The 18,869-nt window shown below is 38.0% G+C and overlaps 1 long non-coding RNA gene across 2 annotated transcripts in view; it reads left to right on the plus strand.

Moving 5' to 3' along the window:
• The window catches only part of LOC116545810, a 14,346-nt gene extending 10,186 nt beyond the window's left edge, over window positions 1-4,160 (plus strand). For both annotated transcript variants that reach the window (XR_004266458.1, XR_004266459.1), the window contains exon 2: window positions 4,052-4,160. This is a non-coding gene — a long non-coding RNA (uncharacterized LOC116545810). The remainder of the gene's footprint in view (window positions 1-4,051) is intronic.
• The last annotated feature ends 14,709 nt before the right edge of the window (window positions 4,161-18,869 follow it).

Raw genomic sequence — 18,869 nt, forward strand, 5'->3', positions numbered from 1 at the left:
ACACACACACACACACACACACACACACACACACACACACACACACAGATACACACAAAGTGGTTCTGTTCCTCTAGAGAACCCTGATGCATACATGCTGTGAGGGATACCAGGGTGAATTATGACTTTATTTGATCGGTATTTATGCTGCCTTTGCAAATTAAAGAATTTTCCAATTCCTCTTTTTTTTGAGCACCCATTATAAACCAGACACCTCGTGAGGAACTTAGGCATACATTATCTAACTGCATCATTATAATGATCCAACAAAAGTAAGAAGTAAATATGCAATATTAGAAACTTCAATTTGTGTATTACTTTACAAAACATAAGACCCCCAAAAAAAGGATACAAATATAGAAAAAATAAAGCAGGAAGTGAGGAAATTCATAGACATGAACAAAATAAGTAGGAAAAAAAATACTTTGAAATTTCATTGTCATTTACTCAGGAAATATTTTGAGTTATCCTGGGCTAAGCCTACTTATTTCTATATAATGGATTAAGCACATCTTTCCCTAATTACATAATCCTCCACTACTCCATGGTACATATTATTACTTGGAGTATCCTCCTCTACTCCAAGTATGTATAGTTAAATGAAAATTATTTAACAATATATACTTAAATAAGAAAAAATATGGTTATAAGGAGAGAAATAAAATATGAATTTAATTTCAGCTCTACTTATTAGTAACTTATTGGCCTTGGATAGGCCTCTTAGTCTCACTTTTGTTACCCATAAAATGGAAATAAGAGTAAACACCTTACAAGGGTATTATGAAGATCAAAATACTAGTGTTTTAAAGAAATGCAAGGGAGAGGACAGCACAATGCCTTCAATAAAAGCTAAATTTCTGAAGTTTTTGCAGTTCTGCAAACTGTAAACTCTAAATTCTTCTCAACACTAAACTAAACTTTTTAAAACTAAGCCTCTGTTGCTTTTTTAAATGAAACTTTTAGAAACAAAAATTACAATCATTGAAATTAAAATGTTAGTGACTGGATTAAATAGTACATTTGAAACAGCTCAGTAACTGGAAGATAAATATAACGAAATTGCCAGAATGTAACACAGATGTATCAGGATTTTTTTTTAATGAGAGAGAGATTGAAAAAGATGGAGAATAACATGGGAAGGTGTAACATACAACTAGAGTTGAAGAAAGAGAAGAGAGAAAGGATATGGAAGAGGTAATATGCTGAAAGATAAAGACTGAGAGTTTTCTAAAATTAATGAAAGACATTAAAATGCACATAAACAAAACACAATATACTAAGCAGAATAATAGAAAATGACACCTAAATTTATTGTATTAACATTCCATAACCTACCAAAATGTGAAAAAAAAAAGTTTTTTAGGTTATATCCTTTATCTGCTAATCACAGATTAAATCCTGTATATACTAATTACAAATTAATCTGTTTTTCTTGTAACCAGGAAAATGCAAAATAATAAAATGTGTCATAATGATACACTTAATTGCAATTTTAAAGCATTTGGTGTTTTTCTTGTAGGTGTGTACTTGCATGTGTGTGTGTGTGTGTGTGTGTGTGTGTGTGTGTGTGTGTGTTTATGTGTATGTCTGTATCAGGCTAATTCATTACTTGCTGGAAGTCATACCACAAAGCATTTTTGCCAGCTATTTATGTTCTTTCCTCACTTAGGTAAAGTAAATCCCATACTTTCTCAGTGGGGTTAAGGTCAAGACTCTGAGGGGAGCCACTCCTTCCTAATTAGTTCCCCAGACTCCTCTTTTTTTCCCCCTTTAAATGGCAACAACAGTCTAGAAAAATGTTTGGAGTCATAATCCCCCTGATAAATGAATCCCTGATCAAGCAGCTGGTTTCCAGAAGGGACTCCTTGCTGTGCTGCAATTATGTTGAAGCTGAACTCCAGTAGTTCAGGTCACAGCTGAAATACTGAAGGGAAAAACACCTATCTCAGAGCTCCACTGTATGACACACTAAGCTACAACAGTCCTGCTTCTCTTCTCCAAAGCCCTCACCCAAAGATCAATATTCTTGTTAGTTAATGAGAAAAATACTTAATGATGTGAATGCACGTGCAGGTCCTTGACTGGTGACCCAGGCAGGGGAGACTCATGCCTCAGAGTGTACTGGCAATTTAAAACCCATCCAAAAAATCTTGAAAATGATTTTCTATTTATTAGGTAATGCACTTGACTTTTCAGTTACTGAATAGTTATCTATTAACAGTGGAGCCATATTATTTGAGATTTTGCAGGTAAAATCATTATAAAGAACAATATTTATAAATGCAAAGTTATATATAATAGGGTTAGGAAAGGCCACATCTTAAATACTAGAAATGACGGCTCTTTAAAACACACACACAGAGGAACATGTACAGAATTTTTCACCTGAGCACTACCTGATTGTATAGATTTTTCAGATACCTTTTCATAATTCTTATATATTTATTTTCACTCCCTGATTCTGCTAGGATAATAATGTTTGGTTCATGTTCCATGTGAAGGCTCAGTCCTTCATCATTTAATACTGTCAGTCATATTATGTCAAATATAAAGTTGATTTGTGTTTATGCCAAGACAATGTTAACTTCCCTACTCTCAGTATTTCTAACTAAACATACCTTTCCATGAGATCACTATGCATCCTCCTTTATTTATTTATTTATTTATTTGAGACAGAATTTCACTGTGTCACCCAGGTTACAGTACAGTGGCACTATCTCAGCTCACTGCAACCTCCACCTCCTGGGTTCACGTGATTCTCCTGCCTCAGCCTCCCGAGTAGCTGGGACTATAGGCACGGGCCACCACTCCTAGCTAATTTTTGGTATTTTAAGTAGAGACGGGGTTTCATCTGTTAGCCGGGATGCTCTTAGTCTCCTGAGCTCGTGATCTGCCCATCTCAGCTTCTCAAAGTGCTGGGATTACAGGCGTGAGCCACTGCGCCAGGCCTCCTTCATTCCCTTAATATCAGAAAAATAATTCAAATCTTTTCAGAAAAAAAAAAAGGTGTTTTAAAAGACAATGAGACACTAAGCTACAAGACTCCTGCTTCTTATTGTATGAAATGAGGTGACAATCACCCCTATGCAAAGTTAAAGGATGAGAGACTGTAGAGGAAGTTTAAAACATATAAAATAGAAAAAGAATCAATCAGAATAAAGAATTTCCTACTTCACTAGGCTTTACTAAGCCTGCCACAACAAATTACCACAAATTGAGTGGCTTAAAACAACAAAAATGTATTCTCTTACAGTTCTGGAGGTAATAAGTCCAAAATCAAACTGTCAGTAAAGCCACACTCCTTCTGAAGCCTCTGGGGAAACCACTCCTTGGCTTGTGGCTGCATAATTCCAATCTCTGTCTCCATCTTCAGTTGACCTTCTCCTTCATCTGCCCATATGTTCTTCCTTTGAATGTCTCTTGGAAGGACACTTGTTGGATTTATAGCCCACCCAGATTATATAGGATGATCTCATCTTGAGATTCTTAATGAATCACTTCTGCAAAATGCATTTTCAAATAAGATCACATTAATGGGGTCCAGAGGTTAGAATATGAATATACCTTTGTGGAGTTGGGTCCTAATTCAACACAATATGTCTATCAGGCTTTAGTTAAAATAGCTCTTATAAGCTTTTGATTTGAGGCAATCTACTATGAACATATAAGATGAAATAAAGTTTAAAAAGAATTCAAGATACAAATCATAGTGAATCAGAAGATTAAAGCAGTAAATAAAACTGAAACTATTGGTGTAAGTGACTTCAGGTCTTGAAAAGACAAACAAATTTAACTCAATATTATGGGGACCCATAATACCTATAGAACAGTGCAGTAGGTATTATGCACTGTTATAAATGGTGGGCATCTCACTATCAGAGGGAAAGTTTTTAACATTAAAAATTTTCTTTCTAATCCTAGTTTTAAATAAATGCTAAGTGTTATCAAACATTTTTTTCATTGAGCATTTTCCCTGTTAATGCTCTTTAGTACATTGCATTAATAAGTTCTGAAATAAATTCTATCTGTTCATTGAAAACAAATTACAGAGGGAGCCGCGGTGGCTCTGGCCAGTTGTCCTGGCGCTTGAGGAGGCGAGGCTATGAGTTCAAGGCCAACCTGGGCAAAATTAAAAACCTCTCATTCATTAAAAAAAAAAATTGAAAAAAATTACAGAGACCTAAATGCATTCAAGAAAAGTCTTTATTCACTCATGACTTTTTAAAAATAATAACATCTTGAAAATGAAGAATAGAAGGAAACTTCCTTAATCTGATTTTTTAAAAGAACTCTCAAAAGCCTCTATAAACATCACACTAAATGGAAAAACTTTTGAAGCATTTCTAACTTGTGAATAAACAAGCAGGGTTCCTTGCTATTATCTTCTGTATTCACCACCATATGGGGAAGAAACATTGCAAAGGAAAAGACAAAACTGTCTCTGTGATATGATCACCTAGATAGAAAAGACAAGCAAATCTCCTATTAAACTCATAGACCTAAAAAGAGTTCATAAAGATTGCTGGATACAAGATCAACATACAAAAATTAATGATATTTATAAACACCAATTACACCAGCTAAATCAACCATAAAGTATAAAGAAAAAAGATATCATTCACAAACACAAAAACTGTAGGTAATGAGAAACAAAGATGTTCAAAAACATTATAGACATAGCTGCTCATGGTGGCACATGCCCGTAGTCCCAGCTACTTGGGTGAGGCAGGAGGCTTATTTGAACCCAGGAGTTCAAGGTTGCAGTGAACTATGATTGCACCACTGCACTCCAGCCTGAGCAACAGGGCAAGACCTCATCATAAAAACAAAACAAAAAACAAACAAACCTTTATGGAGAAACTATAACATATCATTGAAGAAATAGATCAAGAGACATATTATATTTGTAGATGAAAAGACTCAATATGTCTTAAAAGTTATTATGATAAAATAGTAACAATTTATATAAGATCACATAAATTCAATTGCAATTAAGACTGTAATCTTGTTTTAATATGATACTGACAGGATGACCCCTACACTTTGGTTGTCAAATAATTTTGAAAAAGATGAAGAAGGCCTGCAGACAGTGTAGAGGTGAAGGCACCAGTAAAACAGAGTATAAACCCAGACAGACTCAGACATACATGATAATTTAGTATTTCAATCAAGCGAGGAAAGGATAAAGTATTTAGTAAATGGTGCTAGGACTAATGGATATCTCTAGGGAGAAACAAATTTTCCATCTCACAGTATAAATACAAATATTTTACAATCCCAGCTACTTGGGAGGCTGAGGCAGGAGAATCACTTGAACCCAGGAGGAGGAGGTTGCTGTGAGCCTAGATCACGCAACTGCACTCCAGCCTGGGCGACAAGAGTGAAACTCTGTTTCCAAAATAAAAGAAAAGAAAAATGGGCAGTTCACAGACACAGATATCTTCAATCAACACATGGAGATAAAGCACTGTAAATGACAATTAGCTGAAACCATAAACAGATCTAAAATGACTAATATAATGAAATTATTAACACAGGCAATAAAGAAATCATGCTTACTGTGTTTTTAAATAAAAGACAAGCTTGAATATATTTGTAAGGGAGAAGAATTCATTAAAAAGCAAACAGCAGATTTTAAAAATCAAATAGTATTTCTTAACATGAAAATTAAAATAATTGAGATTAGAAACACAAGCCTAGGCAACAAAGCAAGACACTGTCTGTACAAAAGTTTTGAAAATTATCCAGGTGAGGTGGTACACACCTGTAATCTCAGCTACTCATTAGGCTGAAATGGGAGGATCACTTGAGTCCAGGAGTTTGAAGTTACAGTGAACCATGATCACATGACCGCACTTCAGCACACACACACACACACACACACACACACACACACACATACCAGAATCAACACAAATGAAAAAAGAATTTGTGAATTAGAAGATGGTCTGTATAACAGTTCCAGAATGGAGCACAAAAATAAAAGAGAAGAAAAACATGAAATAAATGTTGAAAGACATGTAGAAGAAAGTGACTAACAAATACTCAGTCTTTGTTACATAACACAGTGAAAGAAAAAATAGGGGCAATGCAATATTTGTAATGATAAGGGGTGAGAGTTTTTCAAAAATTAATCAAAGGTATTCATTCAGTTATTCAATAATCACAATGAATCTCAAACAAGCAAAATTTTTGAAAATTCAGGTAGGGCGCCATGGCTCATGTCAGTAAACCGAACACTTTGGGAAGCTGAAGCAGGAGGATCCCCGGAAGTCAGGAGATGGGAGGATCATTTGAGACCAGGAAGTTGAGGCTGAAGCTAGCCATGATTGCACCACTGCACACCAGACTGGGCAACCCTGTCTCTGAAGAAAAAAATAAAATTTAAGAAATCTACACCCAAGCACATTCTATGAAAATACAGAACCTCAAAGTCAGAGAGTCCCTCAAAGTTGGATTATGATTATAGATGTGGTATACTAACCCTTTACTTCTCAACAGCCACAGTGAAATTCAGACTCAGAAATGGGATCTATAATATGCTAGATTTCTGTAAACAGAGAAAATGTTATGCAAGAATGGATAAATGTATTTTCAGTCTACTAAAAAATTATTAACCACCATTAGACTCACTCGAATATTTGTAGTGCAAATAGAATTTTTACATCTATATAAGAAACAACAAAAAAAGACTCACTTGTACCCAGAACATATGACATATATCCATAAGCAAATGAGCAATAGATTTGGAATAGGTACTTCAAAACAGGAGAAATTCAAATCATCAGTAAACATATACAATTTACTAATCTTCTTCTAAATCAAGGCAACGTGATTTAAAACAGCAGTTACTGTTATATACCTAGCAGATGGGAAAAAATTTAAAAATCTAACAATGCCAAATCATGAAGAGGATGTAGAGTAGCAGGAGCTATCATATACTACTGATGGTAATGCAAACCAATACAACTAACTCAGATAATAGTTCAGCATTTTATAATAATGTTAAAAACCCATTTATATTCTTCTCCAAATTACAAAGTACAAAGGACATGGTCACTCTTTTCCAAAGATCCTATCAGTTATAAAACACAACTGTGTTAGTTTTCTTTCAATGCGTAACAAGTAACCACAAACTTTATGCTCACTGTTCTGTTGGCCAGAAGTCTTTGCACGATGTAACTGGATTCTCCACTCAGGGTGTCACAAAACTAAAATCAATGTGATACCTAGGCTACCTTCCCATCTGGAGCCCAGTGTCCTTTTTCAAGTTCCTGTGACTGTGGCAAGGTTCAGTTCCTTGCACATGTAGAGCTGAAGTCTTCATTCTCTTGCCGGCTGGCAGCAGGGGCAACTTTCCCTTCTGCTTCCTTAACCCTGTGGCTCTCTCCATCTTTAAAGCCAACAAGAGAGTCTTCTTTGTGTTGAATCTCTCTCATGTTTCTAATATCTTTCACTAGGAAAAGCACAGTCCCTTTTAAGGATTCAGCTGATTAGGTTAGGTCTACACAGAATAATCTGTTCTTAAAGTCAACTGTACTTTAGAACAGAGTCTAATCCTGGGAGTGACTATCTCATCATAGTCATGTGTAAGGTGTATAAACTAGGGTGTAGGGATATTGAGAGCCCTCTTAAAATTTTAATTTTACACTAATTTTCCCAATTGTTTAGAGTTAAAATAGAGTATTGAGTTTTCCACTCTTAAATTTTTATTTGGCCTTATTTTGTGGACTAGATACTTTGCTAGGTGATACACATAGCTTATTTAATGTCTTAACAACTTTATGAAATAAGTACTATCTTCATTTTATAGCAGAGAATAGTGAATTTTAGGTTGATGATGAGACTTGTCTAAGGTTACCTGGATAAAAATGGCAGAGCAAAGATTCAAACCAAGTCCTATCTATCTTCAGAGTCCTCCTTAACCACCCTGCCAAACTCTCTCTGGCTAGTTTTCCTGTATGTAGTCTATCAAGAACAAATTCTCTTAGCTTCCAGCTGGCTGTGCAAACTGGAATCTGTTCTCACAACAAACACTTATTTTTCTCTATCTTTCATTGTCAAAAATCCTCTTTTTGTCATTTGTCCTTGAGTGTGTAGACTTCCCTTCACATCTTTCCTGCTGACCATTTTAATTAAATAATTACATCTCTGAATCACAGCCTTCTAATCTGCAGTGTCTAAGTGTGATGATTTTAATAGCAAATTGACATTATTTATATTTTTATGTAAAAATCCCAAAATATAGATGATATGGTTTGAATGTGTCCCCAAAAAGCATATGTTGGAAGCTTATTCCCCAGTGCAACAGTGTTGGGAGGTGGAGCTTAATAGGAGTGTTTAGGTCATGAGGGCTGTACTCTCATGAAAGGATTAATGCCTGATATAGTTTGGATATTTGTCCCCACTCAAATCTCATGTTGAATTGTAATCCCCAGTTTTGGAGGTGAGGCCTGGTGGTAGGAGTTGGATCATGGAAGTGGATCTCTCATGAATGACTTGGGCCATCCCCTTGATGATAAGTGATCTCTCGCTCAGTTCACACAAGACCTGGTCATTTAAAAAGGTGTGGCAACTCTGATCCAACTCTCTCTCTCTTGCTCCCGCTTTTGCCATGTGAACTGCAAGCTTCTGTTCACCTTCTGCCATGAGTAAAAGCTTCCTGAGGGCTCCCCAGAAGCAGATTCCAGCACTGTGCTTCCTGTATACCCTGCAGAAGTTGAGCCAATTAAATCACATTTCTTTTTTTTTTTTGAAAGAGAGAAAGAAAGAGAAAGAATAAAAAAAAAAAAAGAAAATGAAAAAAAAATGAGGAGGAGGAAGAGGGAGAGAGAACAGGGGTGTTGCTTTATTGCCCGGGCTAGAATGCAGTCTAAAAATGGGTATGCCTGTAATTGTGTTTGATAATAGAGACATAAAAAAAAAATGAGGGAAGAAAATAATTAACAAGCAGCCAACTAATATTTCATTTAAACCTATAAATAGGTGTGATGTGGTACTGATAAGAGTGTACACTTTGTGTATTTAAAGTGGATAGTTCTACAAATGTCAATTAAGTCTACTTGTTCTGGATCTGAGTTCAAGTCCTGGATATTGATGTTAACTTTCTGTCTCATTGATCTGTCTAATATTGATGCTGAAGTCTCCCACTATCATTGTGTGGGAGTCCAAGTCTCTCCATAAGTCCTATATATCTGGGCATTCCTGTATTGGGTGCATATACACTTAGGATCTTTAGCACTTCTTGTTACATTGATCCCTTTGCCTCTCCTGATCCTTGTTGCTTCGAAGTCTATTTCATCAGCAAAAATTGCAACTCCTGCTTTCTATTTATTTATTTTTGCTCTCCATTTAGTCGGTAAATTTTTCTCCATCCCTTTGTTTTGAGTCTTTGTGTATCCTTGCATGTGAGATGGGTCTGGATGTAGCATACCAATGGGTCTTGGCTTTTTTTTGCCTGTCTGTGTCTTTGGATTGGGGGATTTAGTCGATTTAAATTTAGAATTAATAACAATATATGCAAGTTTGATACTGCCATTTAATGTTAGCTGGCTGTTTTGCCCATTCGTTGATGCAATTTCTTAAGTATGTTGATGTTCTTTAGTTTTTGGTATTTTTTAGAAAGGCTGATACTAGTTGTTCCTTTCTATTTGTAGTGGTTCTTTCAGAAGCTCTTGTAAAGCAGGCCTGGCGGTGATGAAATCTCTGAGTGCTTGCTTGTTCACAAAATATTTTATTTTTCCTTCGCTTATGAAGCTTAGTTTGGTTGGATATGTGATTCTGGGTTGAAAGTTCTTTTCTTTAAGGATGTTGAATATTGGCCCCCACTCTCTTCTGTCTTGTAGGGTTTCTACTGAGAGATCGCTGTGAGTCTGATAGGCTTTCCTTTATGGGTAACCTGACCTTTCTCTCTGGCTGCCCTCAGTATTTTCTCCTTCATTTCAACCCTGGTGAATCTGGCGATTATGTGCCTTGAGGTTGGTCTTCTTGAGGAATATCTTTGTGGTGTTCTCTGTATAACCTGGAGTTGAATATTGTCCTGCCTTGCTAGGTTGGGAAAGTTTTCCTAAGTAATATCCTGGAGCGTATTTTCCAGCTTGGATTGATTCTCTTCATCACATTCAGGTACACCTATCAAACATAGATTAGGTCTTTTCACATAGTCCCATATTTCTTGGAGACTTTGCTCGTTCTTTTTTATCCTTTTTTCTCTAATCTTGTCTTTTTGTTTTATTTCATTAAGTTGGTCTTCGGCCTCTGATATCTTTTCTTCTGCTTGATCAATTCGGCTGTTAAAACTTGTGCATACTTCGCGAAGTTCTCGTGTTGTGTTTTTCAGCTCCATTAATTCACTTATATTCCTCTCTAAATTGTGTGTTATTGTTAACATTTCGTCAAACTTTTTTTCAAAGTTCTTAGTTTCTTTGCATTGGGTTAGAACAAGTTCTTTTAATTCCCAGAAGTTTCTTATCATCCACTTTTTAAAGCCTGCTTCTGCTAATGGAACACAGTCTTTCTCCATCAGGCCTTGTTCTGTTGCTGATGAGGAACTGTGATCCCCTGTAGAGGGAGAGGCGTTCTGATTTTGGGTATATTCAGCCTTTTTAGGCTGGTTTCTTCCCTTCATTATAAATTTATCCGTCTGTGGTCTTTATAATTACCATCTTTATAGTTGAGTTTCTGAATGGACGTCCAACTTGTTGATTCCCAGTGCTAATTTTTTTTTTTTTTTTTGAGATGGAGTCTTGTCCTGTTGCCCAGGCTGGAGTGCAATGGTGTGATCTCAGGTCACTGCAACCTCTGCCTCTGGGGTTCAAATGATTCTCCTGCTTCAGTGTCCAGAGTAGCTTGGATTACAGGCACCCACCACCAAACCCAGCTATTTTTTTGTATGTTCAGTAGAGATGGGGTTTCACCATGTTGGCCAGGCTGCTCTTGAACTGCTGACCTTGTGATCTGCCCACCTCAGCCTCCTAAAGTGCTGGGATTATCAAGCATGAACCATCACACCTGGCCTAAACCACGTTTCTTATAAATTATCTACTCTCAGGTATTACTTTATAGCAATGCAAGAACAGCCTAATACAGGAAATTAGTACCAGGAGTGGGGCATTGCTATAAAAATACCTGAAAATGTCGAAGTAGCTTTGGAACTGGGTAGTAGGTAGACATTAGAAGATCTTGGAGGGTGCAGAAGAAGACAGGAAGATGCCGGAAAGTTTGAAAGTTCTTAGAGACTGGTTAAGTGGTTGTGACCAAAATACTCGTAGTGATATAAACACTGAAGGCCAGGCTGATGAGGCCTCAAATGGAAATGTGGAACTTATTGGGAACTGGAACAAAGGTCACTCATGTTATGCCTTAGTAAATAACTTGGATGCATTGTGCTAGGACCCTAAGATTCTGTGGAAGTTTGAACTTCAGAGTGATGATTTAAGGTATCTTGCAGAAAAAAAAATTCAAAGTAGAAAAGCATTCAAGATGTGTCCTGGCTCTTTCTAACAACCTATGCTCAGATGCAGGAGCAAAGAAATGACTTAAAGTGGGAACTTACACAACGGAAAACAGAGCATAAATGTTTGCAAAATTTGCAGCCTAGCCTTGTGGCAAAGAAAGTAAAAGCTTCCTTGGGAGAGAAATTCAAGCAGGATGTGGAGCAACCATTGGCTAGAAATAGTCACATAACTAAAAAGGAGCCAAGTGCTAATGGCCAAGACAATGGGAAAAAGGCCTCAAAAGCATTTTGGAAATCTTTTCAGCAGCCCCTCTCATTACAGGCCCTGAGGCCTATGAGGACTGAATGATTTCCGGGGCTGGGCCTAAGGCCCCCTGCCCTGTCCAGGCTTGAGACAGTGTTCCCTACATCCTGGCTGCTCCAGCTTCAGCTCCAAAAGTTTGAGACCGGCCTGGGCAACATAATGAGACTCCTATCTCTTAAAAAAAAAATTCAAAAAAAAAATTAGCTGGTACATACCTGTAGGCCCAGCTACTTGGGAGGCTAATGGAGAAGGATCAAGTGGGAGGATTGCTTGAGCCCAGGAATTCGAGGCTGCAATAAGTTATGATCATGCCACTGTATTCCACCCTGGGAGACAGAGCAAGACCTTGTCTCTAAAATAAATAAATAATAAAAAAGATAAACATTTGTCTACTTAATAATGAAACATATATTTACAGGCAATTTGTGATAAGTTGAATTGCATCCTCCACAAAGATATGTTGATGCCCTAATCTCTGGCACCTGTGCATATTTGAAAATGAGATCCTTGCTGACGATGGAGTTAAGATGAAGTCATGAGGGTGGGCCTTTCATTTTAGATAACCAGTGTCTTTATCAAAAAAGGAGAGAGAAGAACACCATGTGAAAGAAAACACAGACACACAGAAAGAGAACAGTCATTAGAATCACAGGGAGAGATTGGAGTTATGCCGCCACATGCCAAGGAATGCTGGGAGGTGTTAGAAGCTGGAAGAGGCAAGGCAGGATTCTCTCCTACAGCCTTCAGAAAGATTATGGCTCTGTTAACAACTTGATTTTGCATTTCTCACCTCCAGACCTGTAAGACAACAAAATTCCATTGGTTTAAGTCACTTAGTTTGTACTACTTTGTTAAAGCAACCCAAGGAAACTAAAACACCATCCCTTCATTTTTTAACATAAATATTGTATACACTGTTCTACGCTTTATTTTTTTACTTATATGTCCTCATATTTAATTACAATAAAATATAAATTTTGCTTTACTTCTTTTTATTCTTTTTGTTTGTTTGTTTTAGAGTCTCACTCTGTCACCAGGCTGGAATGCAGTGAGTGATCTCAGCTCACTGCAATCTCTGCCTCGCGGGCTCAAGCGATTCTCCTGCCTCAGCCTCCCAAGTAGCTGGGACTACAGGCGTGCACCACCATGCCAGCTAATTTTTGTATTTTTAGTAGAGACGAGGCTTCACCATGTTGGCCAGGATGGTCTCGATCTCCTGACCTCATGATCTGCCCATTCTCAGCCTCTCAAAGTTGCTGGGATTACAGGCATGAACCACCGCACCACACACTGCAGTGAATGCGTGCTTTACTTCTTACACTTTCTTCATCTGAAGACATTAATATTTTTATCAACTCATTTTCTGAACACTTTTGATCTGAAATACACTGGATTTTTGTTTCCATATCCAGTTATTTTCTTTATTGGTCTCTATAAGATTATGCTAAATGGTTTTCTCAGCATTTTTCTTCTTCCTATTTTGACTATCATTAGTGAAATTTGTATGGTAGCAAGTAACAAAATCAAGTTATTTCCCTGGCCCACTCTGGATAAATCCTCATTATGTATTTCCATTGCATACATTTCAACTAAGCCAATTCTGCATTTTCTTTACATAGTACCAATACCCTTAGTTTAAGATCCTTATTAAACTAATAGTACGTGCTGTGCTCAGTGGCTCACACTTGTAATCCCAGAACTTTAGAGAGAGCAAGGTGGGAGGATCACTTGAGCCCAGAAGTTTGAGACCAGCCTGGGCAACATAGCAAGACCCCATCTCTACAAAAATTTTAAAAATTAGGCATGGTTGTACACATCTGTAGTGCCAGCTACTCAGGAGACCGAGGCAGAAGGATCACTTGATCCCAGGAGTTTGAGGTTACAAGGAATCGTTATCATGTAACAGCACTCTAGCCCAGACAACAGAGTGAGACCCTGTCTCTTAAAAAAAAAACATAGACTTAGTAATATGTCACCAGGCTACAGGAGTGTCCTATAAAACCGAAGGACAAGAACAGAGCTAAGCCTCACAAGAGACTTTAAGCAGGACCCAGATATCCATAAGAAAGCCTGAGAGTATTTTATCTCTCATATTAATTTTTCTTCATGTAATTTATTTCACTCTCTCTATTCAGCTTGGTATCCCCTGAGCCATGCCTCAGCTCCCAGATTTACAGCACTTTAACTCCAATTGCTGCTTTAATGAATTGTCTGTCTCTGAGTGAATCCCAATTCCAAATTACTAATGGAAAGGATCTGACTGACTCAGTTTGGCTCAGGGGCTCATTCAGGGTCAAATCAGCTTGATCTGGGGGCAGGGTTACTAGATAGGGTTCTGTGTAGGGGAGAACAATGGTCTTAGAAGGAGTGATGGCAATATGGTTTAAATTGCACACTTCATGAGGAACAAATCTTTTTTATTTTTTTGAGAGAAAGAGTCTTGCTCTGACACCCAGGCTGGAGTGCAGTGGCATGATCTCGGCTCACTAAAATCTCTGCCTCCTGGATTCAAGCAATTCTCCTGCCTCAGCCCCCCACCAAATAGCTGGGACTACAGGCACCCACCACTGTACCTGACTAGTTTTTGTATTTTTAGTAGAGATGGGTTTTCATCACATTGGCCAGGCTGGTCTGGAACTCCTGACCTCAGGTGATCCCCCACCTCGGCCTTCCAAAGTGTTGGGATTACAGGTGTGAGCCACCACACCTGGCCACAAATCTTCGTTTTCACTATCTCATCCTTCAAAAATTGTTTGAGATTCCCCTCTAACATGGGTCTCTCGGTTTGGTCTTGTTCTTCCATGCAGCAGCCAACTACCCTGTCTTCCTTTTCTGTCTTTCTCATTTCTCCTAAAACTTTAGTTTCCTCTGTCTCTGTCCTAAACGTTCTCCCTCTCTATGTTTTTGGTGCCAGCTTACATCTATATATTAGAGTTCGGTGTGTGTGTATGGGGTGGGGGTGAAGGATGGGAAAGCATCACATTTATTACTGTATTTTTCCTAAATATAGTACTATACCTAAAAGGTATGCTGGTAAACAAAATTTCTCCATCTCTTCACTTATTCATCTTTGATGTTCATCCTCTGTCTTCTTAAAAGTGATTTGGTCCTGGCGCGGTGGCTCACGCCTGTAATCCCAGCACCTTGGGAGGCCAAGGTGGCTGGGTCACCTTGAGGTCAGGAGTTCAAGACCAGCCTGGGCAACATGGTGAAATCTCATCTCTACTAAAAATACAAATATTAGCCAGGTGTAGTGGTGTGTGCCTATAGTCCCAGCTACTCAGGAGGCTGAGTCAGGAGAATCACTTGAACCCAGGAGGCAGATGTTGCAGTGAGCTGAGATCACACCACTGCACTCCAGCCTGGGCAACAGAGTGAGACTCTATCTCAAAAAATAAATAAATAAATAAAGTGATTTGAAGCAGCTTCCCTCATCTCTACATATGCTTTTCATTCTTTCTTACCTTTCTGCACCTTTTCTCCCAATATTGGCTAAGTCAATGCTTAGCCTTAATCATGGCTCTAAAATCTACAGGAATTATTCATTCCATTGACATCACCAATTCTAAACATCATTTCTTTTTTTGCCTCTGAACTTCCAATTCTCATTCCGAAAGGTCTATGGGAAGCCATCTCGTGTCTTGAATTGGGTTCTCTAGTTTAAGAGACCAAACTATGCCACCCCAAACATGTATCTTTAGCACAATTATTTTGAGTTGATTATTTTGACAACAGCATAGACAGGAAAACCTTTGAAAACAGAGTATAAGTTACCTTTTTGTAAAGAAAATGATCATTTGCAAGGGTGTCTCCCTCTGTATCAGGAAGAGAAGGATGACTCTATATCCATAAGAAATTCTTATCCATTAGAGAAGGCACCGATTTATATCCTCATTACAAACCACTACCGAGTTTAACGTACTTTTCCTGGTCACCTTCCCATAACTTGCCTCTCCACACCCTTCTTCCTTTGATTTAGCTGAAGATAGTAGTATATAAGCTCAAATTTTAGCTACCTCTTTTAGTTACTCATCCCTGAGTTTCTCCCATGTACATCTGGAACATACATGTTACCATACTTCTGCTTGTTTTTCTCTTGTTACTCTGTCTTTTGTTGTAGAGGGCCCAGCCAATAACTTAGAAAGGCAGAAAAAAAAATTTTTTTCTCCTCTACACTGGAAATAGACTCTGAGCCAGATAATCATTTATAGAAGTTTTATTAGCAAGTGCTCCTGTGAGGTGTTCTTGTAAGAAAATTCAGACTGGGCAGAGCGAGAAGCTGTCCCTGAATATAGTTGCAGCTGAGGTCTCAGCCCACCTACAAGGTACTCTGGAGCTGGAGTGGCTCTTCAGAGTTGTTCCAAATAGAAATGAGGGAGCCAGTTCTTTGTATTCCTCCATCAGTGAATCATTTATCATGGGACAGCATCTGGAAGGAAGCACAACCTTGGCCAAAGCAGTGCCCTGCAGCCATGGACAATTCTCGATGAGGGGTGCACCCGTGAGCTATTGAAAGCTGATGCCCCAGCCTCTTAGGATGAGGACATTTACAATGAAGAAAGAATATGGGCAGAACACCGGAGTGGCCACTATACGTGATATCAAACAGAAAGTCCAGTAAAGTAAATGTTGAGAGATCTGGGCTTTGGTTCTGGCTTTGCCAAAACTGTGTATCCTTAGATAAATCACTGTATCTTTATTGACATTGTTTGCCTCAATCACAAAACAAGATAACTGCAGAACAGTCTACAGGTGTTTATTCCAGAGAAGAAATACCACAAATACATAAAAAGGGGCATGCAAGTGACATGGTTATAATAATGAAATATTCAGCAATTTGAGGGGGGTGCTTAATAGTATGGACTTACATGCCCCAATTTAAAAGAATTAGATATAGCTATATGTACTAATTATAGAAAGCACTTTCAGTAATACTGCAACACACAAAAGAAGCAACTTGCATAAAAGGTAGGGTATGATTCCATTTATGTATAAAGTAAATCACACATAACTATGTACAAAAATGTATTTGTGTCTGGAAGGACAAAAACCAAAGAAACCTGTCTAAGTTTGGGACAGAAGGCCAGGCGCAGTGGCTCATGCCTGTAATCTCAGTACCTTGGGAGGCTGAGGCGGGTGGATCACAAGGTCAGGAGTTCACGACCAGCCTGGCCAACATGGTGAAACCCCATCTCTACTAAAATTGCAAAAATTAGCCGGGTTTGGTGGCACATACCTGTAGTCTCAGCTACTTGGGAGGCTGAGGCAGGAGAATCACTTGAACCCAGGAGGCGGAGTTTGCAGTGGGCTGAGATCACACTATTGCACTGCATCCTGGCCACAGAGTGAGACTCTGCCTCAAATAAAAAAAAAAAAAAAGATTGGGACAGAAAGCAGGTCAGGAGAGAAGAAAGTGTATTACTTTATCTTATATAGCTTAGGATTTTTTAATAGCCATATATTACTTGTGTAATTTGAGAGAAAAAGAATAAAAATTAAGTGAATTAACATAAGGTTGCTAAATGTGAAATCTGAAAGTTCAGCTCTGAAATTCCATGAATTTAAGGACCATTCCTCTATTTTAATTCCACCTCTCTCTCTTCCACACTGGTCCGCCAAAATATTGGCAGTCCTTACAAGACGAGGAGTTGATCTTGGCAGCCAGTTCAACCAGAAGTGATGGGGGAAGATGAGAAACCAGATACAGAAATATTCTCAAAAGTGGCCGGGTGCAGTGGCTCAACACCTGTGATCCCAGCACTTTGGGAGGCCAACGCAGGCCGATTGCTTGCGCTCACGAGTTCAAGACCAGTCTGAGCAATATGGTGAAACCCTGTCTCTACAAAAGACAAAACATTAGCTGGGAGTGGTGGTGCATGCCTATAGTCTCAGCTAGTTGGGAGGCTGAAGAGTGAGGATTGTTTGAGCCCTAGGAGGTCGAGGCTGCAGTGAGCTGTGATGATGCCACTGTACTCCACCTACTCCACCCTGGGTGACACAGTGAGACCTTGTCTCAAAAACAGAAAAATTCTCAAAAATGACTGTCCCTCACATTTAAACATGTTAGCTAAGGAAACCTTAAGAACTGATTTGATATGTCCATTGTACTTAACTCTAGTTTCGATTCAGTAGATGTAGTAACGGCGAGAAGTACTAAACTTGTAATAGATTCAAATAGATGTTAGCTGATCTACACTGTTCTCTGAGAAAGGATTTTGACTTTTAATATGGAAAGGAGAGTCAGCCTTCTAAAATGAGACTACTATCTTGGTAATCATATTTTTAAATATGTATACATTATTATATGGGATTCTTGGCTTCCGCTATTTTAAAAACAAGCTGTTGAGTCTATGAAGTTAAAAAAATTGCTTTACATCACCTTTAAGGTGCCCTAAAAGTAAAATATTTTGAAAGAAGAGTCTATTCATACATTGCACCATATAATACTTGTAATTATAAATACTAAGGCCCTCTAATACTTACACATGTACAATGCTGAAATTCTCTTCAATAATGCACAGAACACTGTAATACCCTCCAAAATTTTAGCCAAAGAAAGGATGATTGTCTGCTCTCCTTCTGCCAGAATGGGACTGTTTCAGGGGAAGGCTACTTACAGTGAAGAAAAGGGTCAAATCCAATTAAAATTGCAAAGGAAACTTCGAGAGGACGAATGCCATTAGTCCAAACTGGAATGTGGCCAAAACACAGGGTAATACTTCAACTCTTAGAAAAAGTGCCAGGGGGATATTTAACAACTGCAGGTGGCCAAATGCTTTCTCATAAGTCTCATCAGAGAAGTCATTTATAACAACAGTATTCACCAAGGTAAAGTAATATCATTTGACAAACTGCATATTCAATTACTATGTTTAAACTCTGACATTTGTCAGGTATCAGTTGAAACTGCTTCTCTCTGGGCATCATAGTGAGACCCAGTTACTAGATTAAAAAAAAAAAAATTTTTTTTTTTAAAAATAAACTACCTCTCTGTAGGACAAAAAATATGGAAATGAAATGCTCCTATTGTTAACTAAGGTTAAAACATAGGAAACAATCATAATTTAAATCTAGCATTGGACTTTCCTTAAATGAAAAATCAATTATCAT

This window comes from Sapajus apella, unplaced genomic scaffold (genome assembly GCF_009761245.1).
Source record: "Sapajus apella isolate SASKATOON/1434 unplaced genomic scaffold, GSC_monkey_1.0 scaffold5, whole genome shotgun sequence".
NCBI lineage: Eukaryota > Metazoa > Chordata > Mammalia > Primates > Cebidae > Sapajus > Sapajus apella.